Genomic DNA, 12565 nt, shown 5'->3' with positions numbered 1-12565 from the left:
CTTAGAAGCATACTAATTAGGTGCTTACAGTCTTGGTAATGATTTTCATAGGTGTGTCCTTTTTTCAATTGGCTCTCTGTGTGTGTGTGTGTGTGTGTGTGTGTGTGTGTGTGACATACTATATTTATTATTTTACAAACAATAATAATAACTATTAATCTCATGCATATTTTAATAGATTAGATTTTTACTGAAGAATATTGGATTAATTATTAAGAACAGTTACTAAAAATGTGGTTGCTGTAATGGTATTGAAAGAGGACAGAGGTGCAGATGTTTGTGTAGGGGGTCATTTCTAGTTGCACTGTAACTTGGAATTCTAAAGTTGCTAATAATGTGAAATTAAATTCAGTGGCACTATTAATGCTGAAAATTATGTTGTTTTGGAGATGCTGTCAAAAGCACTTGTACAGTACTCAGTTTAATGACGTTTTGGCCTTAAACATTTACAAGCTTCTTACTAGGCAACAGGCCCGATATTAGGAGTAAGTGACATAGGTGACTACCTGGGGTGCCAAATAATGGAGACAAAAAAAAATACTAGGAAAAATATTGACATGCAACATTAATAAATATATATATATATAATAGATCTATAGATATATTGTAGCTAAAGTCTAATCAATCAATAATTCTTCTGGATACAATGTTGATGTAATTCAAGCGCACATATTTTCCTGTTCACTGTGCAAATTGAATGGAGCCATTGCTTTAGAATTTGGGATGAGCAGCTGGTTGCCAGGGGGTTCATCCAGCCTGTCCGATCATTTTACAGTATTTGGCCCGCCAACAGTTAACAGATTAATATTTCTTATTTTTTTGTTACTATGGTAAGCATGTGCTAAGTTTCAAGTGCTTTTTCAGTGTGGAAGGCTGACAGCTAGGGGTGCAGGGTTGTGCGCTTGTTTGTATGCTGTACTGTTATGAATAGAAGGAAATTCAATGTCTGAAGTGACAGGTCTATGTATGTTGCTACAACTTGAGGTAGTTGGAAAGTAAAATATGTACAAATCAGTTGGCAATCCTTCTGTCATTTTAATATAAAACACAGATAAATAGAAATGCCCCCAAAGTCTTGAATCTCCGAGTCTTGGCAGTGCCAATGGAATAGAACTTGATCCACAAATTTCACTCTGACTGGCAAGATAACAAAAAAAAAAAAAAAAACCCAAAAATCAAGAAAGGTGTTTTTATTTTTTGTTATGATCATTTATTATCCCCTCACTGAAAGATGTATGTTTACAAAAAATTGCAGTTTGGCCTGTAGAGATCACAGTTTGGCCTGTAGTTATGAAACACCACAGACCCGACTGGGTCCGTTACATTTAAGTGATAGAGCCCGTCGATGCGGGCTGTACCGTGTGGTAGGTGACCGCTACTGGAGTTATGCGTCCCGAGCCATAGGCGAGGGCGCTAACGAAAGTCAGGGTCATCTACCACACGGTAGAGCCCACATCGAGAGGGTGCGATTGCTATTAGAAAACTATTTATTTCTTTATTTTCTCATTAAAAAAAACAAACTTTAAAACCTATATTTACCTTAAACTTCTGATATTTCGCCAGGTAACATTCTGCTGAGGAAAATAGTCCCTAACGTAATTAGAATAGAAAAACGACATACATGTAGAGAAAATGTTATTATTATTATAAATTATATTATATTGCTAACATATTTATTTTTTGGGGTCTTACTCTTTCTTATTATAACTTATCTGGACATGTACAATTGTTGAGTAGTCCGTGTAGAATTGAGTCTGACTCAAAACTTGTTTTTGGAGGCGGGGCATCATTCAAGTAGGCAGGGAGTGGATTGGCTGGTGTGGAAAGAATTGAAAAAGGGTTGGGACTTTGACTGGCTGATTTTGAGGGAGGGTGTTTTTGGATCCAGCCGATGACAGAATTGTGGACAAATCATGTCTTCCCTGTTGATTTGCTGTCCAGTAGCTGTGAATTGAACCTTCATTACAGTGTCCTGTCACAGACATGATTTCCCTTGTTACTAGACCAGCGTCAGAAAGTATATTTAAGTAGCTTTTTATGGTATAAGATTAGTTGTTGATTAGAATGTTATGGGAAAAAGCTGGTATTTGTGCATGGATTGATTTTAAAATGTAATTCACAGTTAAGCACTGCAACGTTCCAGCGGGCATCTGTGCAAAATAGAAGCCTGCTAGATCTGAAAGCTGATTGGCTGTTCGCACTCAATTGTTATCTAATTAACTAGTATAAGAAAATAAGAACAGGAAGTTTACAAACGAGAGGAGGCCATTCGTCCCATCTTGCTCGTTTGGCTGTTAGTAGCATATTGATCCCAGAATCTTATCAAGAAGCTTCTTGAAGGATCCCAGGGTGTCAGCTTCAACAACATTACTGGGGAGTTGATTCCAGACCCTCACGATTCTCTGTGTAAAAAAGTGCCTCCTATTTTCTGTTCTGAATGCCTCATTGTTTAATCTCCATTTATTTATTTGTGACCCCTGATGCTTGTTTCTATTTTCAGGTTGAAAAAGTCCCTTGGGTCGACACTGTCAATACCTTTTAGAATTTTGAATGCTTGAATTAGGTCGCCGCGTAGTCTTCTTTGTTCAAGACTGAATAGATTCAATTCTTTTAGCCTGTCTGCATATGACATACCTTTTAAACACGGAATAATTCTGGTCGCTCTTCTTTGCACTCTTTCTAGAGCAGCAGTATCCTTTTTGTAGCAAGGTGACCAGAACTGAACACAATATTCAAGATGAGGTCTTACTAGTGCATTGTACAGTTTTAACATTACTTTCCTTGATTTAAATTCAACACTTTTCCCAATGTATCCGAGCATCTTGTTGGCCTTTTTTATAGCTTCCCCACATTGTCTAGATGAAGGCATTTCTGAGTCAACAAAAACTCCTAGGTCTTTTTCATAGATTCCTTCTCCAATTTCAGTATCTCCCATATGATATTTATAATGCACATTTTTATTTCCTGTGTGCAGTACCTTACACTTTTCTCTATTAAATGTCATTTGCCATGTGTCTGCCCAGAAAATGAAATGATTTTAAATGACCTTTGCTGCTGCAACAGTGTTTGCCATTCCTCCTATTTTTGTGTTGTCTGTGAATTTGACAAGTTTGCTTACTATACCAGAATCTAAATCATTAATGTAGATTAGGAATAGCAGAGGACCTAATACTGATCCCTGTGGTACTCCAGTGGTTACCACCCTCCATTCTGAGGTTTCTCCTCTAATCAGTACTTTCTGTTTTGTACATGTTAACCACTCCCTAATCCATGTACATGTGTTTCCTTGAATCCCAACTGCGTTCAGTTTGAGAATTAATCTTTTAGGCGGGACTTTGTCAAAAGCTTTCTGTAAATCTAAATAAACCATGTCATATGCTTTGCAGTTATCCATTATCAATGTTGCAGCCACAAAAAAATCAAGCAGGTTAGGTAGACATGATCTCCCTTTCCTAAAACCATGTTGACTGTCTCCCAGGACCCTGTTACCATATAGGTAATTTTCCATTTTGGATCTTATTATAGTTTCCATAAGTTTGCATATAATACAAGTCAGGCTTATTGGTCTGTTTTTACCTGGTTCAGTTTTGTTTCCCTTTTTGTGGATGAGTATTATTTTACTCCAATCTACTTCTGTTAGTCACTGTTTCATACCCTCATAGTTTGCTTTTCTAAAATTGTAAACCTTAGCTTTAGTCATTACTTTTGGGGTTTTAAAAAGCACTTCAAATGAGACCCTGTTGTGGTCTGAGTTTGCTAGTGGTTCTCTGACCTCTGTTTTAGTTATTCTATCTTCATTATTTGAAAAGACTAAATCAAGGCATGCCTCCCCTCTAGTCGATGCCTTGACAAATTGTGTTAGGAAGCAGTCATTTGTCATTTCCACCATTTCACTTTCGTCCATCCTGCTCCCCACCGGGTTTTCACATTTTATATGGGGGAAGTTGAAATCCCCCATTAGTATGGCTTCTCCTTTGCTACACGCATTTCTAATGTCATTGTATAACAGATTAATTTGCTCTCCGTCTGAATTTGGTGGTCTATAGCATGCTCCTATTATTATGCCTTTTGAATTTTTGTGCATTATTCTGACCCATATTGATTCGGCTTTATTTTCTTTGTCCAGGTTTAACACCTGAGCTTCAAGACTATTTCTTATGTATAGTGCTACCCCTCCACCTCTTTTGTCCTGCCTGTCTTTCCTATACAGTGTATACCCACAAAATTATATTCGTCACCATCACTCTCAGACAACCAAGTTTCTGTAACACCTATCACTTCATAGTTACTTTTAGTGCAGTAGCTTCAAGTTCTAAAATTTTGTTTCTGATACTTCTAGTATTTAGATAAATACATTTAAATGTTGTCTTACCTGAGTTGTTGTCCTTGTTTTGATGCGGTCTCCCTTCTGTTTTTTTGTTGATTTCTCCCCCTTCCTTTCTAGTTTAAATGCTTCTGAACCTGCTTGAGGATCTTATCTCCAAGTAGATTGGTTCCCTTTTTATTTAAGTGCAGTCCGTCCAGTCTATACAGATAGTCCTTGTTGTAGAATGTGGTCTAGTGATCAAGATAGGTGATGCCTTCCCGTGTACACCATGTCTTTATCCATGCGTTTAGATTAATTATTTCCAGCTGTCCATATAGCCCTTTGCAAGGTGCTGGCAGTATCCCAGAAAATACCAGTTTTTGTATACTATATATAGTGCACATGGCTTCCGTTTCATGAATCCAGGAAAATGGGCCAGTGTGCCAAAAAGCATAACCATTTAATTTACAAACCATTTTTTAAATGCATAACTATGAACTAATCCTAACTTTCCTGTTGCATGTCATGTTTGTTGTACAGTCAGAATCTGACACTGTGTACCAAAGTCCTGTGTTGATGGTACTTGTTCCCTTGACATGGCAAATCTTTTACAAATTGGGTTTTCTACAACTAAGCAACCAATAAGCCAAAAGGAAAGCGGTGAAATCAATAAATCATAAATAAAGTAATTATGGAAAAAAAAAAAAATGAAGACAAACATTTAGAGTGAAGGCTTCATCTGGCTTCATTATGATAGTGAAAAAAAAGTAACATTCTGGCGTTGGTTTCCCAGACTTGCAGATAAAACAGCAGCTTTATTTGTTGTGAATTCAACATTTCGTTTACATCATATCCAGTCTCACAGTAACATGTCCCGATGGATACCCAGATAAATGATCGAACTGTCTAACTTTTTCATTTGGGATCCGATGTGTTCAGGTCAAAAATGCCATTCACAATCTTTCCAGGACTTGCTGGTATCACTCAGCAAGATTGGCGCTGACTTGGGAGAGGCTACACAAGCAACAACGCTCTGAGAAGGATTGTTATTATTTTGTATTATTAATATTGTTTTAATAGTGTTTATTATTAGGATTAGGGATGGGAATTTTGAATAGTTTCCAATTTGAATAAACAGGGTGCAACATTTTTGTGTATTTGATTACCCAATCTCTGGTCCCTTACTCTCCCATGAATAAAAGGCAAATGCGTGTGTACAAGAAGACAGCATAACAATGTAAGCCGATAGTTTAGCTGGGTTAATAAAGTGTACAAACAATGTCCAAGACAAGATTTCTTCATTCAATACCCTATTTCTTTAGGCACAAGTTAAAATACAGAACTCAATGAGCAGCAACGTCACAGCGTGTATCTCTTCCAATTAAAGTAACAGTAGCATAATGTTGTGCAAACCACCAAATAATAATTTTTGCTGTAGTGTATTCAGAATAAAGTAACACCTATCATATAGCAACGTAAATATTCTACATCTGTTTAATTCTAACAAATAATATTTATAAAATAAATAATCTTAATAGTGTAAATATTGTAACCTGGCCAAAAATAGAAAATACATTCGAGCATTACAATAGTTTAACATTACTAATTACAACTAGCCATCAAGTACTGAATCAGATGTCAGTACGTGATGGCTAAGTCAAGTTAATTTGTTTATACACTAACTTGTAAATAATTCATTACAACGATACCTGGTTGTACTTTTTTATGATCAGTGCAAATGTTGACATTACTCCATCCATTAACGGAAAGTCAACAATAGATGTTTTATATTGAAATGCAGTCTAGAGTTAAATAATAACTCCTTTCAAACTCCAAGTATTTTGCCTTTTCTTATTAGTTACTGCGTTGTTCTGCTTAACTTTTAGTATGTCTTTATATTCATCATAACGTTAAATCGCCTTTCTAATTTTGATGTTACCCAAGTTTGGATTACTTCTTTTAGCACTTGCTATATACTTTATTTTATTTCACATTCAAAGTTCGCTGGTGCCATGCTCCCAGAAGCTGTTTCAGGACTGGCTAGCAACAGCTGCAGGAGCTGCTGTGTACAGTTATTACAGAGGAACACATGAAGGGATCTGTTAACATTAGCTAAAAACAAGGCCATAAAATTGGCAACAATAGTGTAAATATTATAACATCATTTATTTTTTATTTTTTTAAATGTAGCCATTGCCAATTTTTTACCCCGGTTTTCACCCTAATTTAGTATACCCAATTATTATCTGTATCCTCGGCTCACCGCTCGCTGATACTACGAAAGAAAAAATAACCATACAGAGCCATGTGGATTAAAAACACAAGAAATGGCTTACTGTTGTACCTGTAGCTTTCATTTTTACTTGGTGCCTGGGAGATAGCTGTAATATGTATTGCACAGTAATTATTACTATTAGTTTACCTAATACACATTTTTTGTTGTTGTCGCAGTGCCAATAAGCTTGTATTTATTACTGTATGCATGCTTTCAATAGCGTTTCAGAGCAAAGCAGTGCCTTGAGTAGAGTGAACTGATCTTTTTTTAAATATTTTTTTTATTTTAACTTTTATTCTGTTTGTCTGTCGGGGTGGGGTTGAAATGTACCTTTTGAGCATATAGAAGTGACATTAAAGTTACTGTAAGAATTATTATGGGAAATGTTTAGTATGTTAATGTGCCCCTAGTTAAATCGTTTTTTACTGTAATTTCTGAACAGTTAGTGTTACTACTTATATAGCTTGATTCTTCAGTTAAGTCGGAGGGGGTGCCACCTCAAACACGACCTAGGGCACTAGTTAGCCTATCTTTGGGTCTGCTAGGCAAGATTCTTACACAAAAAATAAATAAATAAATAAATAAGTTATTTCTGTTTATTATAATGGTGGTGTACAGTATGATATCTGTCTAACATATAATTTCTATCAGCCTCTACTCCTCATACCTGCCTCCTGTGCTTTTTACAACTGAAGCTATATTGCTCATCATAACTATGGGCCATCTTGTTTTGCAGCACTATCCTCCTCAGGTTTTAATTTAAGGAATCATGCTGACTTCATATTGGGCATTGATTTTTCCCATTAGTCCAGTACCTTGCAAATGCTTGATCTGTTTTGCCTCTATTAAAACGCACAAAAACGAATGGCTACATAATTAAGAGACTGATCTTTTCAGTGTAATAAAATGTCAATTGTCTTTCAGACAGATAAATATTCTCATCTTTATTGAACCAAGCCTCTGTTTTCCCCCTTAGTTTAAATTATTAAATACACACGGATTGCTTAAGCAGTGTACATTTTCCTAAAGGTCACAAAGTTCATTAACTATACAGTGTCATTGATTGCAGCCCTTTTAGCACATTTCCATCAGTATAAGCTTCTGCTCTGATTATAATTAATATCTGCAGCAGTACTGTCTAAACCATGACAAACCTGTTGCTCTTTCTAGTGAAAATGGAATCACTATTTGTTGAGCACTATATAATATGGTGCAGTATGGCCTTGACATCCAAATATGTTTTTGTTAAAAAAAAAAATTCAAGTAAACTATTAAGCCTTTTTTATGTAGCCTATACATCTCTTAGTTGTTGTTAATGCTCCTGAATGTCAGTTGTCAAGGGTACAAAACGTACTGTTCTCATTAAGAGCGTCATCCTTTACGGTCATTTATGGAGATAGATGCATTCCAGTTCAGACTGAGTAGTGGCTTAATGTTTTGCCTAAAAAGAACACCACCCTAAAAACAATTATCTGTATCTCCATTATCTGTATAAAATATATATTTTTGCAGTTTCCAATGTAATACAAATTCTGCCTGAATCTTATTTTTTTATTTTAACTAATTTTACCTTTTTTTGGAACTATTTCATTCCAATAATGTTGAAATATTGTCCACTGCTGGAAAAGAGTTTTCAATTAGTTTTGAAGTATGTGCCACTTACAAGGTGGTAGGGAGCACCCATCTCATTGATTGAAAAAAGGAATTCCAATGGTGCATGGTTTAAGCATGTGCTATACTAGTTGTGGTCTGTATGCATTGTCTGACAAAGTATATTAGTAAAATAAAGGAGCTTTAATATCCATATATAATCAATAATAGTTTAAATATTGTCTTTCAGAGATTATCCTTTGTAGTTAATTTATTATCTTTTGATACTGAAGCTATTCATAAATAGGTTAATATTCCTCAATTTAGTTGCATGTTACTGTGGCATTCTTACGTGTTGTTCCCGCACTGAAGCAGACAGACAAACTGTTGTAAAAAGCCCCGATCATAGCCATGTTTTTATAACGACGCTTCGCTGAGACATGCCCACCTGCCTGCTGGAACAACTGATTGCTTTCAGCTGCTGCTCTACGCAGACAGGTAGTCATCCCCGGCGGAGCGCAACAGCAGTTAAACAGTTAATGAACTCAATCTATAAACAATTACTCTTGTTGTGTACTATAGTGGGTAACTTGCCGACATACTATTATTATTTATTTAGCTGCCATCTTTATCCAAAGCAATGTTTTAACAGTAAATTAAAACAAAATACAGTTGTATCTCCCAGCTCAACAGAGACGTGCTCCGCTTTTGTGTCTTGGTTACCACAGCAATCAGTTTATTTATTCATTATTGATTATTATTTATTTATTTTGCTTCATTCTCAAATCACTCAAAGATACTTAAATACATAGACCATAACATTTGTAATGTTGGATTTATATAACAGGGAATTAAGGTTTAGGCTATTTGATGATGGATGGAAAGAAATAATATGAAACAAGATTTATAATCAGGGGTTCACATAAGTTGTACTCAGGTACGCATGCAAACGATAGGTTACAGATGTAACCCCGGTTCAGTGAAAGAGAAGATGACCAACAACCATACTTTTGGGATATGCCTGCCACAGGTCATGTATTTACTGAGCATTTTATGTCAGAGCTGCCGATAGGGGAGTGACGTCCTCAGTCCCGACCACTGAGGGAATAAGTAATCACTCCAGTAGTAGTTCTCTTTTGCATAGAACCCCAGAATGCGAGTGATGCAACCTTGCAAGGTTTGTTGGTTGTCTTCTCTTTCAGGGAACTGGGGTTCCCTTTCAATTCAAAGACGACCAACAACCATACTTTTGGTAAAGTATATCAAAGCCGTTGCAAGGGAGCGTGATCGGAGACAGCAGGAGAGATGTCACACTTCCGCCAAACTAATGTTGGTGGTGCGAGCGTGCAACCTCAAGGACCGTTGTGCCTAGTGAAAGCTTCTACCACATTCAGTTGGTAGAAGCTGGTGAATGTATGCGGAGTAGCCTAGCTAGCTGCAGTAAAAATATCTGTCAATGAAGCACCTCTAAAGAAGGCCCATGATTTAGCCACTCCTCTGATACCGTGCGCGGCCATCCACCCAGGTGGGGGTAGGCCGCCATTAGTATATGCAGTCAAGACTTATGCTTGACCTAGGGGTCCTTTCACCATGACAGACGAAGAGCTGGTCAGACTGACGCAGCGTTCTTGTCCTATCCTTATAACCTCTCAATGCCCTAACTGGGCAGAGGGAATTTAATCTCCGATCCTCCTCTGAAGCAAAAATTCCATGATTCAAGTGGAAAGCTGTAACCACCTTAGGCAGGAAAGCGGGGTTCATGTACAACAACACTCTCTTAACATCATAAACAAACACGCATACAGCAGCTGTGCACTGACAGCCGAGCACTTTTGAGAAAACGGGTCGGTAAACTATGAGAGCCAGAGGGACATTGCATACAGATATGACTGCTAGGTTGTGCCCGCCTTAACAGATCTTGCAGAAACTATAAACCAGAAACTATAGGGTAATAGATGGGGTCATGACCTCTGGTCATACACCAATTTTGAAAATGTTTCCCCCTATAGGCATACAACACCCTAGTGGAGGCCCTAGCATTCTGCAGTGTACCAATGACTGCGTCGGAGAGCCTTAAAGCGGACAGATGGTCCCTCTGGGGCCAGACCCACAGTTGGAGTTTGCCCGGTTCTGGGTGCCAGAGAGTGCCTCTCCTCTGACTGAGGAGATCCATGTGTAGCAGGATCTCTCAAGGCTGGCCTCGCAGCAGCTGGCAAAGGTTTGAAAACCAGATTCTCCTGGGCCACCTGGGAACCACCAGGAGAACTGTTGCCTTTTCTCTCCGTTTTTTCTCTAGTAAGGCCAGGAGCAGTGGTATTGGTGAGAGCGCATACAAGAGCGTCCTGTGCCGCTCGTGGGCTCGGACGTCGACGTCTAGTGGACCTCCGAAGCCATGGGCAAGAGATCGACTCGGTGCTTCCCTGAAACCTTCCCAAATGAGCTCTACCACCTGAGGGTGGAGTCTGCATTCTGACGAATGAGAGCCCTTCCCTCAAGAGGAGGTCCGCTGCCCAATTCACCACTCCCTGGAGATGAACAGCCCGGAGGGATAACAAGTATTTCTTTGACCAGATCAGCAACCGAAAGGCTATGTGGTGTAACCCCAGGGACCAAAGTCTTTCCTGGTGGTTCACATACGCTACAACTGACATGTTATCTGTGTGGACATGGACTTGTCTGCTCTGAAGGATCGAAAGGAAATGCTGAAGGGCGAGGTGAACTGCTCGCCACGTCAGGGACTCTGGACTGAGACATTCCAGGCTCGCCAGGCTTTGACCTAGGGCTTGCCCTCGGAAACCTGAACTCTGCAGCAGTGTGCTCGAGACCAAATGCAGCCCCGAAGCCACTGATTCAGGGAGATTGTACCATGCCATTAAGGTATGCCGTGAGGAGACCTGCCGTGTTTGCCAGACAGGTAACTTGCGCCTCAGCGGCATAGGATTTTTAAGGTGGACCTCTGTTATCCTGCGTTGGCCATTGGGGCATTCAGGATCCTTAGGCAGACCTCCTACTGGAGGGACTCGAGCAGGGCCGTGATGGTAGAATCCATTGGCGGGAATTCCGTTAAGCCCAGCACTTCTGCACCTTCCAAGAAGGCCAGCAGGGCAGCTCGGAGCTGAAGCCGGTCAGTGCCAAGAGGATTGCATGTCCTTCAGAAAATCGCAACGGTCTGGAGCACTGCTGAGCTAATCCAGGGTAGACGATTCAACAATGTGCACAGCGGAGCCAGGTCTCGCTGGAGGATTACATCTCTGTCTCTATATATATATATATATATATATATATATATATATATATATATATATATATATATATATATAATATTAGTTGCAAAAAGCAGAGGAAAAAGACATAACACAGACAGCAAGCTGTAAGTTAAGTGGAAAGCAAACTGTGCTCTCTGGGCGACTGTAGGCTGTTCAAAAGTTTTAAAATGACAGCATTTTAGCTCAGTCTACAAAAGCTGAGTTTCTGATTCCTTGGAAATGCCAAGCCAACTTCCAGCAATAAATTGCAAGGGAACTCCAGAGTTCTTTTCAAGACTCAATCACAGCTACTGGGAAAGATTAGTTATACCTACCTTACTTACCTGGTTGTGAGAAACAAAAGAGAACGTGCTCTCTTCGGAGTGACTACTTATTCCCTCGGTGGGCAGGATCGAGGATGTCATTCCCCGGAGGGGTCTATCGGCAACTTTGACATAAAATGCTCAGTAAATACCTGACCTGTGGCAGGCATATCCCAAAAGTATGGTTGTTGGTCATCTTCAAATTGAAAGGGAACCAATAAAGGAAAATGCAGACTTCTATATTGTTCTTTAAGACGCAAAGGTGTACCCCATCAGTACATTTAACAGGAAAGCATTTTTCTTAAAGGCAGCGAAGGTGCTCACACTTACAAGGTGATCCACAACTGCCTAACCTCCTGGATTTTTTCCAGTTTAACAACAGTCCCTCCCTGCTAGAGCTATCGTTGACTGCTTCAAGTTTATCTTAATAAATGGAGAGTGATAGGTGGAACCACTCCAGTTCATACATAAGATCAGTAATTGTCTTTTAATGGACACTTGAAACAACCAATGATAGCAGAGATCTCTATTAAACCGGCCCTTCAGAGGGAGGGATGCAGTTACGGAGAGTGGCATTAACTGAGCGGGGTGAGAGGAGGTGTCAATGTTTGAAAGCTGTTACGTTTAAATGTGAGTTATAAAAAAATATACATTTACTTAACCATTTTACTTAAAATAATATATTTTTCACACCCACTTATATCCTTATATAAATACTGCTGTGCCGGGGATACATTGGAGGGGCCTATGAATGTGTATTTAAAGTCTTTAGTTTTGCAACAGCTTATCCAATGGTGATGAAACTTGGATACAAAATTCTTTACCA

At 38.8% G+C, this 12565-nt stretch overlaps 1 protein-coding gene across 1 annotated transcript in view; it reads left to right on the top strand.

The window, feature by feature from the left end:
- atp9b (ATPase phospholipid transporting 9B) overlaps positions 1-12565 on the top strand; it is a 189814-nt gene that overhangs the window by 44990 nt on the left and 132259 nt on the right. The gene's annotated exons all lie outside the window — the stretch shown is intronic.

The sequence above is a fragment of the Polyodon spathula genome, chromosome 4 (assembly GCF_017654505.1).
Source record: "Polyodon spathula isolate WHYD16114869_AA chromosome 4, ASM1765450v1, whole genome shotgun sequence".
NCBI lineage: Eukaryota > Metazoa > Chordata > Actinopteri > Acipenseriformes > Polyodontidae > Polyodon > Polyodon spathula.
This window is presented reverse-complemented; position numbering and strand designations above follow the sequence as displayed.